At 54.6% G+C, this 13,315-nt stretch overlaps 1 long non-coding RNA gene across 1 annotated transcript; it reads right to left on the reverse strand.

Moving 5' to 3' along the window:
- Positions 1-377: 377 nt before the first annotated feature.
- LOC125103728 (uncharacterized) lies at positions 378-12,640 on the reverse strand. Its single transcript, XR_007128479.1, has 3 exons — positions 11,388-12,640; positions 7,876-8,464; positions 378-1,000 (listed from the first exon to the last, which is right to left on the reverse strand). It is a non-coding gene; the product is annotated as an uncharacterized LOC125103728 (long non-coding RNA).
- Positions 12,641-13,315: the final 675 nt, after the last annotated feature.

The following is a 13,315-nucleotide window of genomic DNA, read 5'->3' on the forward strand; positions in this document are numbered from 1 at the left end:
AAGCAGGCTCCCCGCTGAGCAGAGAGCCCGATGCAGTCTCCATCCCAGGACTCTGAGATCATGACCTGAGCTAAAGGCAGAGGCTTAACCCACTGAGACACCCAGGCGCCCGTGATCTTGATTTTTAATACCCTTCTCCGACAAGAGGAACCAGGGCTCCTTGGAGAACTGGCAGATTCTAGGATTGGAGCAAGGAATGCGTAAGACGAGCATCTTGCAACAGCAGAAAGTAAGGAAGTACTCAGCACACACACACACTCACACATACACACGCCACATACACACACTCCACATACCACATACACACACATGCCACACACATATGCTACATACACACATGCCACACACACATATGCTACATACACACATGCCACACACACTCTTCACACACACGCCACATACACACATGCCTCATACACACACACCACATACACACCCAATGATGGGGCACATCAAAGGGACACAGAAATCAACTGAAAGAGTTCCCAGTGGCCAAAGCTACAACAATTTGAGCAACAAATAATAAGACAGCATTAGATTATAGCCCAAAGTATTAAACAAATCTCATGAGTCCATACTGGTATCAATAAATAATTGCATAGGGGCGCCTGGGGAGCATGCTTAAATAATTCTTTAAAACTAACTAAATAAATAAATAAATAATTGTGTAACCAAATGGAGAAGCGAGATTTTCCACGCAGAGGAATTCCAAGTAATTCAGGCCAATACCCCACCTTCAAGGAGGAGGAGCCCACCTCCCTGCTCCTCAGGCATGGGCTGCACAGAGACTTCCTTCCAAAGTGTGGAAGCTGGGAAAAGAGTCACATTACAATGGAGGAAACTGCCCAACATACCTCCACCAGGGGGCCAAGGTCAACAGGAACAGTGACGTGTCAGGTTGACAGGATGTACCCTTGCAGAGATGAAATCAATCGTCTGATGAGGAGGGCAGGTCACCTCTGTGGTCTTCCTCTCCCAAACCCACGACTCCAGTCCAACCCTGAGGAAGACATCAAGGCAAATTCCAGTTCAGGACCATGACACAAAATACTGGGCCGGCACTACTTAAAACTGTTAAGGTCATCAAAAGGAAGGAGAGGCTGAGAACGTGTCACAGCCAAGAGGTGCCTAAGAACACATGACGACTGAAGGCAATGCGGTGTCCTGGCCGAGATCTTGGAACAGAAAAAGGACATTAAGAAAAACTGAGGATTGGGGCGCCTGGGTGGCTCAGTGGGTTAAGCCTCTGCCTTCGGCTCAGGTCATGATCTCAGAGTCCTGGGATCGAGCCCCACATCGGGCTCTCTGCTCAGCAGGGAGCCTGCTTCCTCCTCTCTCTCTGCCTGCCTCTCTGCCTGCTTGTAATCTCTGTCTGTCAAATAAATAAACAAAATCTTAAAAAAAAAAAAAAAGAAAAACTGAGGATTTCTGAATGTCGTACGGGTTCTAGTTGGTAACAGTGTATAAAGATTTGCTCATTAGTTGTGACAAATCTATCATACTAATGTGAGATGTTAAGTAAAAAAGTCAGGCAGGCTGCCTGCCTGACTCGGCGGGTAGAGCACAGGGCTCTTGATCTCTGGGCTGGAAGTTCAAGCCCTATGTTGGACATGGAGATTACTTTAAAGCTTTTTTAAATAAATTTAAAGGGGGGGGGGGGCGGGAGCAGCTGGGTGGCTCAGTCGTTAAGCCTCTGCCTTTGGCTCAGGTCATGATCCCAGAATCCTGGGATCGAGCCCCACATCCAGCTCTCTGCATGGCAGGAAGCCTGCTTCTCCCTTTCCTACTCCCCCTGCTTGTGTTCCCTCTCTCCCTGTGTCTCTCTCTGTGTCAAATAAATAAATAAAATCCTTAAAAATAAATAAATTAATTAATTAAAAGGGAAACAGAAATGGAGTATATACAGAGTTTTCTGTACTGTCTTCCCAATAACTGTGTAAATCTGAAACTGTTCTAAAATTTAGAAGTTTACTTAAAAAAAAAAAAAACAACAAGCAGACAAAGCATACCACTCTGTGTTTCCATTTATGAGAAGGATAGCTAAATTAGTCCGTGGTATTAGAGGACTGAACAGTGGTTTCTTCCAGGGATGAAAGGGAGTAGGGGGGAGTGGAGTGAGGCTCAAAGTGAGTAGTCTGCATCTGGCCCCAAGTGGTGATTACCCCAGTGTAGACAAAGGTAAGACTTCACTGAGCTGTATCGTTAAGATGTGTCCATTTTACATGTTGTACTTTAATTCAAAAGTGCACACAAAGGGCGCCTGGTGGCTCAGTTGGTTAAGTGTCTGCCTTTGGCTCGGGTCATGATTCCAGGGTCCTGGGACAGAGCCCCATGCCTGCCTCCCTGTTCAGTGGAGAGCCTGCCTCTCCTTCTCCCTCTGCCCCCCACCCCCGCTCATCCTCTCTTGCTCTCTCGCTTGCTTGCTCTGTCTCAAGTAAATAAATAAAACTCTTAAAAAAAAAAAAAGGGAACACTTAAGCTGCTGCCTTTGGCTCAGGTCATGATCCCAGGGTTCTGGGATCAAGTCCCGCACTGGGCTCCTTGCTTCACAGGGAGCCTGCTTCTCCCTCCGCCTCTGCCTGCCTCTCTGCCTACTTATGCGTTTTCTCTCTCTGACAAATAAAATAAATAAATAAAATCTTTTTAAAAATAATAATACTAGGTTTGGGGGCACCTGGGTGGCTCAGTGGGTTAAAATCTCTGCCTTTGGCTCAGGTCATGATCCCAGTGTTGTGGGATGGAGCCCCGCTTGGGCTCTCTGCTCAGCAGGGAGCCTGCTTCCCCCTCTCTCTCTGCCTGCCTCTCTGCCTACCTGTGATCTCTGTCTGTCCAATAAATAAATACATAAAATCTTTAAAAAAAAAAAAAACAACACAAAAAAACCCCCAAGCATCGGCCTGGGCACAGATTTCAGCAGCAACACCGTGGTCAGGAAGATGGTGGAGCAGGGGTCGCTACTGCCCCCCGCCCCCATGCCTCTCCCACCTCGGAACCCCAGCCTGCCTCCCACGCATGCACACACGTGTGCGCGCACACACACATGGCTGAGCGTACACCCACCCCCTCCCCGTGTGCTCAGATCTCTCATTCCGCCCGCCTGCCTCGCTGTGTCCAATCTCTTGTGCCCAGTCCAAGTGCCGCCTTCTCCCAGAAGCTTCTTGATCTTCCCCTCCCCTCCCCTAGGCACTGGGCACCAGGCCCCCAGTCATTGGCAGGGGTCCGTGGAGAGAACCAGGCTGCGGAGAACGGGAGCGCGTGGGGCTGTAGGAAGTCACCAGCTGCCCGTGAAGCTCACCAGATCACCCGAGGCCATCAGGCCCTGGGAGCCGGGCCAGCACAGAGCCAGGCCCCGAGACCGAATTCAGGGCTCCACTTTGATTAAATCATTTTCAGCGGTGTGGCTTAAGGACAAAATAAAAACCGGTTGGAAAAGTTGGCCCTGTTTTGGGGAGGGGAGAGGGATTTCAACTGCACACCATATCCAAACAAACTTAGTCGGGTGTGGACATTTGGGGCCTATCATGGGGCCCCAGAAGTCGGGACCTTCTCCAGCTCACTGGCCAGCCTGGGTCAAGGACAGTTCCTGTCCTGCTGTAGTCTGGGGGCCCTCACTCTCCCCTGCCCCAAAGGAGGAAGCGGGCTCAGCTAGAAGAAGAGGCATGAGCTCTGGCCCCAGCCTGTCTGGCTGGTGGGCACTCCACCAGAGTATTGACGGCCACAGAGCTGAGGCTTCCAAATCAATGTTCTAGAATGTTCTTGGTCTCCAGGGCTGGATCCCCAGGCCCGGGTGTGACCGTGTGGCAGGCAGGCACTGGAGCAGCCTGGGGTTGGCGCACTGCACACTCATTCCCCTCTTGTCTCCTCCCTGCCACCTGTCCGTGGGTTTCATCAGGAGGCACCCTCCAGGGGGCCAGCTCCTGGCTCTGACAGTCCCAGAGACCCAGTCAGAAGCTCAGATCGCATGCGGGTGCTGCTGGCACAACCTGGTGGAAACCCAAGCTGGAGCCTGGAGCTGGTCCCTGGACAGCAGAGGCTGATGACTCAAAGGCCTGAGGGGGCAGCAGGAAGATGCTCAGCTCCCCCCACCCAACACCCCCCACCCAACACCCACACTCACAGTGGAAGTCATTGTCAGCCACTGGGCCAGCCCCACTGATGGACTCTGCTGGGCTTATGGTCACCCTCCCCATTGGAGGACAGTGGATTTGAAGAGGAAAGCTCCCCAGAGCTTCACAGAGTGGGGGGGAATGGGGAATGCCAGGCGGAGTGAGCGTGGCGCACGTTCACATACACCAAAGCCCTTGGACATGGGACAGCCCTCCCCTTAGGCGTCTCAGTTCAGCAGGATTGCAGTTGCAGGGGAAAATTCCACATCGGTGACTGTTACACATCTGGAGGGCCCCAAAGGCCTCAGACATGTCCCTCGCAGAGGTCCAGGGTCAGCCCCTGCCCAGCTGCTGACCTCTGCCGTCTCCTCGGGTCGGCTCTGCCCTCACGTCCCTGGCATCTTCCTGAATTCCAAGGCGTGGGTGAGCCCCCAAGCCTGCACGCAGGGCACCCCGTCACCACCACCCAGACAGCCCTGGCACTGTGTCATCGGCCACCTTGCGCCTCCAGCCCCGCCTCGCCCGCGGCGGGAAGCACGGGTTGGAGACGTGGATCGCCCCGTGGATGGAGCGCGCGGAGCAGATCCGGAAAACCTGCAAGACTGGTGTGTAGATTCGTCACCGGACAAGTGTCTGCGTGGACACACCCACAGCCCGGAATATTCCGACCAACCTCTTCCTGCAATCCGAGCGTCCCCACGGGTGTGTGTCTGTCTGCGCGCTCGGTGTTATCTGCAGGTGCGCGTGCGCGGTGACGGCATCGTCGGAGCGTCTGCTCTACCTGGAAGGGAGCTCCCAAGCCCGAGGCAGGGGTGACTTCCCGGAGGTGAGGCTGTGGGACCAGGGTGGTCGTTTTAACGCCCCTGCTCTGTTTCACAAGGGCGGATCACTTAAAAGAATAAAAGATGCCTAATTAATGCTTTAAAACTAGCGCACCCCTCAGGGCCAGCATCCCTGAGCCTCGCCCTCCTCTCGCTCCCCGCCCTGCACCCCCTGCAGGTGGGAGGTCAGCCAACGCGCCCCGCGCCTGCGCCAGGGTCCCGACGGCCCCTGGGCCTTGGCGTCGCTGTTACGTAACTCCCAGGTTACGCCCCTGCGAGCACCACCCTTGGGCTCTGAAGTAAGGTGCCTCAGCTTTCCGCCACCCGGGCTCTCCTGGGGCCCGGATGTGCCTGCGGCAGGTAGGAACCCCGGCGCCGGTGCCCAGGGGCCCCCATCCCACCCGCCCGCAGGACTACAGAGGAGGAGGACATCTCAGCACTGGGCCAAAGGAGGAGCAAAGAACTTAGGTTTTGGAATTCTCATTTTAACCTCTTTTACACCGGTTCATTGGTCCCCTATCTGGGGCCGGTAGGTAACACCCCCTACCCCTGCCCTGTCTCCACCTTGGAACGTGGTCCAGGCTCTGTGGACCCGTTCAGTGGAGGGGAGGATCTCGGGTGGCTAAAGCAGTGCCACGGCCTGGGGTTGGGGACGGGTGAGTCCTGAAGGTGTAAGTGGGTCCGTGGGTTCCGGCATCCAAGCACAAGGAAGAGAGAGAGTTCCTGACCCACAGAAGAGAGATTTCCAGCAGAGGAAAGGCCTGGTGGTGGGAAGGAGCCTGCTTGCTGTGTTCGTGGGTGGGGAAGGGTCATCTGGAAAGGCTTGGGAGGGTCTCTAGCCCTGGGTCGGGCGTGGGGTGAGAGGCGGTATGGAAGAGATACAGCCACAAGAGAGGACCATTAAAAGTCCTGTAAAACAAATCCATCCACCAGTGAATCTTCCTGGAACATTTCTTCTTGGGTCCCCTGGTCCTGGGGCCAACTTGGCAGAGTCTGGGTCAATGACACTTCCACCTCTGCAGAGAGCAAAGGCACAGGGGGGACTGCAGCCGAGATCTTGAAAGAGACAGGCACATTCAGCCTGTTGGTCACTGATTGAACCAGGGGCTGCCAAGGCTCTTGCCTGCCCCACCAGATATTGGCTCCCCTGGAGAGTGGAGTGCAGGAATGGCCTGCTCCAGGAGGTAAGACTAGACAGCATGCCTGGGACTAATCCTCATGCTGACCTAATTGCCTCATAGGCCAAGGGTCCTGGCTCATTCAACCCTATCTGCCTACCTGGCCCTGCCTGCTTTTAAACCCCACTCACTCAGCCCCCATTCATCCATCTGCCGCAGAGAAGGATTTATTGTGGGCCAGCACGGGGTTACACCGAGGGTGGAAGGGAGAGCCTAGAGGTGGGGTCCTGCATCTGCCCCAGAAAGAGTCTCCGTGTTCACCAGCACACCCCTGAGCAGGGTCTTTGACCAGCCTCATCCAAACCCCCTTCTGAGTGCTCTGCTGTCAGTGAAGCCCATGGCCTTCACGCTGGTACACTTTTGCTTGGGCAGTTCCTCTGTTGGGAATGTCCTTATTTGGGGCTGGCACTCACACTTCAAAGGCTGCTTACTTGGTGAGGATTGCCCGGACATCTCTCCTGAGCATGGCTGTCCTTGGCCCGGACAGGTCGTCTTAAATCTGAGTTATCAGTGCCAATACAGGGCACACAGTAGGTACCTAATAGGTGCAGATCCAGGGCAGTCCTCATCCAACACTGCATAAAGACTCAGTCTGCACTCTGAGCCTTGGTTTCCCAGCTGTGGAATAGATGCTGGGAAGAGCAGCCATGGCCTGTCCCTCTAGAAGTGACCTGGTGCACAGGGACCGTTGGGAATCCACCCCCTAGGATCCCCCTGGCCTGCCATCAGCCCAGAGATTTCTATATGGGGGTTTTGGAGCAAGATGAGGGAATGTTTTCTCCCTTTGAGAACAAACCAGGGGCATCTTGCGTGTCTCACCTCCTGGGTGCTCAGTCTAGACCACAAAGGACAAGAGCAGGAGTCCTCTAGACAGGCAGAGACACCAAGCCTAGGCAAGGAGCTGGCCCTTCCCCCCGCTGGGCCAGGGAGAAGAGTGGGAGCAGGGCCCAGCATGACCCTAAGGGAGGATCACAGCCACCACCCAAGGTGACCCCGGGGTGCTCCAGGGGCATTATAACCAGCCAACCCAAACCACAGACACCAGTGACCTGTAAAATGAGCTCCTTAGTGAGCTGCGATGTTCTAATTTCCACCTCCAGTGCCTTTTTCAACAACGGGTTTGGTTCCGGTCACATTCTAGTGTACAAAAAAAGCTGACGGGTCAGATTCCCTCAACTAAGTCTCTTAACTAAGCACTTGCCGTGCTATTATTGTCATTACAACGACATACAGATAAATAACGTACAGTGTGAAAGGTGCTAGATGGGAGAGAGTACATGCGGCATGTGCCATTTAAATAAAGAACCCAAAACCAGCAAAATTAATCTGTAGTGGCAAAAGGCAAAATAGCAGTTGCCCCCAGGAAAGGCTCCCGGGGACCTGAAATGTGTGAGCACCTGACCTGCGCGGAGTCGCAGGGTGGCATCCCGCAAGCAAACATTCATCTGGTTGCTCACGTTCGGATTTTATACTTTTTTTTTTTTTAATTTTTTTTAACTTTTAAAAAAGTTTTTATTTCTTTGACAGAAAGAGAGACAGCGAGAGAGGGAACATAAGCAGGGGCAATGGGAAAGGGAGAAGCAGGCTTTCCACGGAGCAGAGAGCCCGATGGGCTCGATCCCAGGACCCCGGGATCATGACCTGAGCCAAAGGCAGATGCCTAACACCTGAGCCCCCCAGGCGCCCCCAGATTCCGTATTTCAATGTAAATACACCTTAGTGAGCTGCGATGTTCTAATTTCCACCTCCAGTGCTACTGTAATAACATACCACGAGGACTAATGTTAGTTCGAGCCTCTTCCATGCTGGCAGGCTGGACTGTCTCCACTGCTGGGTCCCCCGGGTCGAACACAGCTCTCTCCACCCATCCGCACGATAGGGACCACTGATCCATGTCCCCCTTGTACAACCCTGGAAACTGGCGTTCTGGGGAAGCCCGTCCTGTTGGACTCCAAAGCCCTCCCCAGAGAGTTCTGTAGCCAGCCCAGCTCGGGGAGGGGAGGCAGAGATGTGAGTCAGATGATGGAACCTGAGCGTCCAGGGAGCACGGGGCCAGCTCCCCTAGCCAGGATTGAGGAGCCGGAGAATGAGGAACGGAAGCTTCTGGGAGGTGATGTACAGGCTGAGTCTCAGGGAATGGTGAAGTTCTGACCAGCAAAATAGCCCTGGGGGTGGGGGGTGGGGAGAAGCAGCCAAAACAAAGGCCTGGAGAGAGATGAGCACAAGGTGTGGTCGGGATGGCGATGCTCTGGACCGGCTGGCACATGGGAGCTAGAGGAGGCTCAGCAGGGCGGGTGTGACTGGCACAGCCACAGGTGGGAGCTGGAGAATGCTGGGTTCTTCTGGGAACTCTGGGGTCCTGAGAAATGTCCAGAATGCTTTAGTAAGTTGACATCAAGCCTGACTTGCTTCTGAGCTAGTGTCAGCCAGCTATGCCCGGATTCAGAAAAGAGGAGCGTTAGGCAGGATGGATCCGAGGTCAGCTGTCTCAGCGCAGAGCCTTGGGCCACCTGAAATCCAGGCTGACACAGCCCAGCCCCTCCACACCGGTGGCTCCTGCTGAGACACGCATGACTGTGGTCCTTGGCAAGGACACGGGATGCCTCTTCCAAGTGGTGGTAGGCAGGACAAGGATCTCAGGCAGCCTAGGCAGGGACATAGGGACAGAGGGAAGGAAATCAAGATGCCTTTGAATTCCATCTCAAGCATGGCCACTGTTAACCCTCCTCAGGGCATGTGGGATGGGACAGAATTTTATTTTCCTTCGAGAAGCTGTGAACTACCTCAGTGGGCATCTTAAAATCGATGACATCCTAGACACAAGGATGTCTGTAGGTATAAATGACGTTTGTTTCGGGGCGCCTGGGTGGCTCAGAAGGTTAAAGCCCTGCCTTCCCAGGACCCTGGGATCAAGCCCCGCATCGGGCTCTCTGCTCAGAAGGGAGCCTGCTTCCTCCTCTCTCTCTGCCTGCTTCTCTGCCTACTTGTGATCTCTGTCTGTCCAATAAATAAATAAAATCTTTTAAAAAAAATGACGTTTGTTTCCACTTCAATTTATATTGTGATAAGGACGGTGGAAGAAAGGAGAGAGAGCTTAATAGTGTCATCATTACTCATCGTTGGGGGCCAACAGAGAATCTTTAGAGAAATAAAGGATGAAGTGTGTTATATATAAAATTATAAAGGTAATCACGAGGACACAGCTACAAAATCTCCAAAAGTATCAAAAGAAACACTTGTACCCAAATTAAGCAAATATTTTATAGCCTACAAAAATAGAAAGCATAAAATAAGATGGCTTAATTGAGACTGAGAAAGATCTGTCACAGGGATACGTGCAAATGGGTTAACTCATCTGTACAAGGAAATGCCTGGAAGGTGGTTCACATTCAGCTGTAAGCTGGGGGCAAGAGACACTCCTCAAACAAGAAGACTCAGAGAATGAAAATAAAAGGGCCGTGCAAGGGGCAGTGCCAACAAACAGAAAGCAGCAGTCAAGTTCAAGGCAAAATATTGGTTGAGGTCAAGAGGAACATTTTGTAACAATGATGAGTGCAAGTCACGATGTTGATGGAACGTATCTACTGAGTGCCAAGGAGCAGACGTTAGTACGTGTGCTTGCAGTAACACGTACCTGCATTCACACAACGAAAGGGATACAGGGAGGACGAGTAAAAAGTACATCAGTAGCAGGAAGTATTTTTTTAAAGATTTTATTTATTTGAGAGAGAGCAAGAGAGTAATAGAGAGCATAGGCAGGGGTGAGGAGTGGAGGGAGAGAGAGGAGCAGAGTCCCCACAGAGCAGGGAGCCTGACAGGGGCTCGATCCCAGGACCCCAAGATCATGACCTGAGCTAAAGGCAGATGCTTAACTGAGTGAGTCACCCAGGTGCCCCCTATAGCAAGAAGTATTTTTTAAAGATTTTATTTAGGGGCGCCTGGGTGGCTCAGTGTGTTAAGCCTCTGCCTTCGGCTCAGGCATGATCTCAACATCCTGGAATCGAGTCCCACATCGGGCTCTCTGCTCAGCAGGAAGCCTGCTTCCTCCCTCTCTGCCTACTTGTGATGTCTCTCTCTCTCTCTCTGTTAAATAAATAAAATCTTTTTTAAAAATAAAGATTTTATCTATTTGAGAGAGAGAGCCTGTGTGCTGGTGAAAGGAGTGGGGGAGGCAGCAGGGGACAGAGTCTCGAGAAGGAGAGAGAAAATCTCAAGCAGACTCTTCGCGCTGAGCACGGAGGGCACAAGGCAGGGCTCAGTCTCACAACCCTGAAATCATGACCTGAGGGGAAACCAAGAGTTGGATGCCCAACCGACTGAGCCACCCAGGTGCCCCCGTAGTAGGAAATTTTAATACATCTCTCACAGATATGTGTACAAAAAAATCAAGATTAGAGAAGACCTTAAACTTAATTATTGAGCTAGAGTTAATTAATTTATATCAGTCTCTCTACCCTAAAAACAGACTATTCCTTTGTTACTGGACATCTGACTATTCACAAAGATCGACTATATGTTAAATCTTTTCTTTTAAGATTTTATTTGTTTATTTATTTATTTATTTGTCAGAGAGAGAGAGCGCGCGCACAGCAGGCTGAGTGCAGGCAGAGGCTGAGAGAGAAGCTGACTCCCTGCCGAGCAAGAATCAAGGAGCCCGATGCAGAGCTTGATCCCAGGACCTTGGGATCATGACCTGACCCAGGCTGGTTTTGTTTGTTTGTTTGTTTGTTTGTTGTTTTTAAAAGAGAAGATTGACATATGGGACGCCTGGGTGGCTCAGTCGGTTTAAGCCGCTGCCTCTGGCTCAGGTCAAAATCTCAGGGTCCTGGGATCGCCTGCTCCCCCCTCTCTCTCTGTCTACTTGTGATCTCTCTCTGTCGAATAAATAAATAAAATCTTTTAAAAAATAAGTAAAACAAATAGTTATAAAAAATAGGAAAGGACTAAAACACGAACACGAAGGAAAGGATCGCGGGCTGCACTTTTCACTGCACCACCTCGGGTGCCTGGAAGCCGCCGCACATAGCACGATGAAGCAGTAAGGTCGGATTTCACGCCCCTGCTTCGGCACGCTGTGCCACCGGGGTGAGCGCCCCGCAGCGGGGGCCGCTGCCCTCCGGGAGAGTCTCTTTTCCGGATCCGCTCGGTGCTGTGCGCGTCCCAGCGCGTCCGTACCCCGACGCCGAGCTGCGCGACGTGCCCGTGGGTTGAACCTGGGCGCTAAGGAGCATGTCCCCTTCTCCCACCCCGACCGTCTTTAGGGCCCGGGCTCCCAGCCGTACCCCATCCGGACCTGCGCAGGCGAGAGTCCGGAGAGGGACGGCGGGGCTCCCGGCCGCCCAGCCTCGCACGCCCCGAGGGGCCGCCCGCGTCTCCCTGCAGTCAGCGGAAGGTACGGGACGCAGCTGGCCCCGGCCAACTTCCGCCCTTCACCTCGCCTTGACGGGCCCCCGACGAGCCTGGGGTCCCGTCTGGGGAGGGGCCGTTGCCCCGGCCGTGCCCCTCTGGGAGAAGCATCCCCAGATGACTATAACTCCCAGGCCCGGAGATCGGACATGCGGGGAGTCTGCCGCGCGGCCTGCAAGGAAGGCTTCGCGGAGGCGGCGGCCTGCAGGTCGGGAGCTCACAGAAGGGGAGGGGCGTCCCCCGCTGGCCCCCGACCCTCAGAGGCCAGGAACTGCGGCTCGGCAGGGCGCGGTGGGACGGCGACGAGGTGCCAGACCGCACGAGAAACGACCGCGGGCCCGGGGCGGCCTCTGAGAACACCGTCACAGGAAGTTCGTGGGGACTGGTCATTCGGCCACGGGGACGTCCCGGGAATTGCTAACTGCGGACTTGCCTTGGGGCCGGAAGTGGTGTGGTCCGGACCACCCGGCCCGCCCTGTGCCGCCCCGTGCCGGTGCTCCTGTCAGCGCTCGCCGCACAGTCGGGCCGGGCCGGGGTGGCGGGGCTCCGAGATCCGGCGCGGCGATTGGTCGCTCCGCATCAGGTGTCCCCGCCCCGACCAACCAGCGATGGAGGAGGAGCCTCGCCGCCGAGCTGTGGGCGTGGTGGCAGGGCCGAGGGCTCCGCCCAGGGCCGTGAGGTGTCGGGAAAGCGGTGGGTGGCTGCTCCCCTCGCGGACCCCAGGGCCCAGTGCCTTGGAGCCGCCGCTGCCGCCTCCCTTCCCCACCCAGTGGCCGTAGCTAAGTTTTCAAACCTCGGAGTGGCTTTCTGGGGATAAAGACACAAGTCCTTGCGAGGGCCCAGGCCCTTCGGATCTCAGCCCTGTGGCCTCCGGATCCCTCCGGGTCCCTCCTGTGGCCTCGAATTCCCCCCCAGCTCCTTCGCTCCAGCTACCCTGGCCTTCTGCCCCACCCCCCTCCAGCCCCAGGCCCGCCCCGGCCCTGGGTCCTCCGCCTAGCCTGCGTTTCCCCCACCCACTCCCCCTTCTCCTGGCTTGCTCTGACTGATCTTCCCAGAGCCTGCAGCTGGGGGCTGCTGCAGGCCCTGGACATCTTCCTTTTTCCCTGCAGGGACCCCCTTACCCTGGGCTGCTGGCCTGCTTGTTTACACCCCGTGATCTTTCATCTCTCTCTCCGCGCCCCAGGCCGAAACCCTGATACATGACAGGCACTTAGCCCTGCCTGGATAGGAACCAAGGAGAGAGATGATGGCTAAGGAACTAACACCCCTGGGCATCACCTGAGTACCAGGCCCGGTGCCAGGCACATCTCAGGGGGGACTACAGTTCTGTGGTAGCCCTGGGAGTGAGGAACTGGGATCCCCTCTTTCTGGGGGGGATTCAAGAGGCTGAACGGCTGGCCCAGGTTTCCTCGACTGCACTAGTTAGGGGCAGGACTGGCAGGCTGGCCCTTGGGTCTCTGCTGGGGAAAACTGATGGGTGCCCCCCCCCCAGGGGAGGGTCAGGGTCTGGGGCAGATTGGAAAGGGAAGGGGACCTGGGGAGGTAAATGCTGTGTGCACTCAGCACAGCCACAAGCCTCCTCTACTGTCCAATGACTGGATAGCCACCTTGAAAGTCCTTCAAACTTCAAAGCCCTGCTGACACCCTCAACCCCATCTCGTCAACTGCTACCCTGACCCCTTCTCCAGCTCCACTGACTCATATTGGCTCCAGACCAAGGCCCCTGGACCTTTGCACATGCTATTTCCTCCTGGGTCCCCCTAGTCCTACCCCTTCACAGTGTCATGACCCATGCCTATTTTCC

Source organism: Lutra lutra, chromosome 7, assembly GCF_902655055.1.
Source record: "Lutra lutra chromosome 7, mLutLut1.2, whole genome shotgun sequence".
Lineage (NCBI taxonomy): Eukaryota > Metazoa > Chordata > Mammalia > Carnivora > Mustelidae > Lutra > Lutra lutra.